This window comes from Octodon degus, unplaced genomic scaffold (genome assembly GCF_000260255.1).
Source record: "Octodon degus isolate 3935 unplaced genomic scaffold, OctDeg1.0 scaffold00162, whole genome shotgun sequence".
Lineage (NCBI taxonomy): Eukaryota > Metazoa > Chordata > Mammalia > Rodentia > Octodontidae > Octodon > Octodon degus.
The window spans coordinates 1,459,913-1,460,608 of record NW_004524738.1 but is presented as its reverse complement, the minus strand read 5'-3'; positions in this window follow the sequence as shown (position 1 = coordinate 1,460,608).

Below are 696 nucleotides of genomic sequence, written 5' to 3'. Positions count from 1 at the left end.
CTCATAATGGACAATCTTTTATTATTGAAACTGGAGCACTACTCCACAGATGCCTTTTAGAAGAAGCACCTGTAAATTCAGTCTTCCTTCATTCAATATAGTATCTTCGCTGAGGCAGGGGCGGGATCTACAACTACTGTCCCCCTCCCCGCCAACGCCGCCGGCCGAAGGACAGGCGGCGGTGGAGGTGGCGGAGAGGCAGGAACAACCGCTGCCGCTGCCGCCGCCTCCGCCGCCGAGCAGGCGGGGTGGGAGGAGGAGGCGGAGACCTAGCTTCCTGAGGGGAAGTCGCCGCCACCTCCCGCGGCTGACTGGACGGCGCTGGCGCCATGACGGCCAGGCGTCCTGCTGCGCTTGCGCAGTAGCGACCTCGCGCCGGACCGCGCTCTAGCCCCGCCCCGCTGGCCCCGCCCCTCCGGCCCCGCCCCCCTCCATCCGCCATTTCCGCACTTTTCTAACTACTGGCGCGCGGGATTTGAGGTCTGTCTCTGTAGTAGCTTGGGAGGGAAGGAGGGAAGGAGAGAGAATACCTGGGGCGGCTGGCTTGTGGGGGTGACCTGAGCCCTCGTGAGGATGAAATGGGTCTGGAAGGCCGTGAGTTCTCTGTAGAATACCTCAAAAACACATAATCTCCTGCCTCATCTTTCTCTTGTTAGGACTTTAATCTAGTGTAGATTAAGTGCGAGCCGTGGGCGT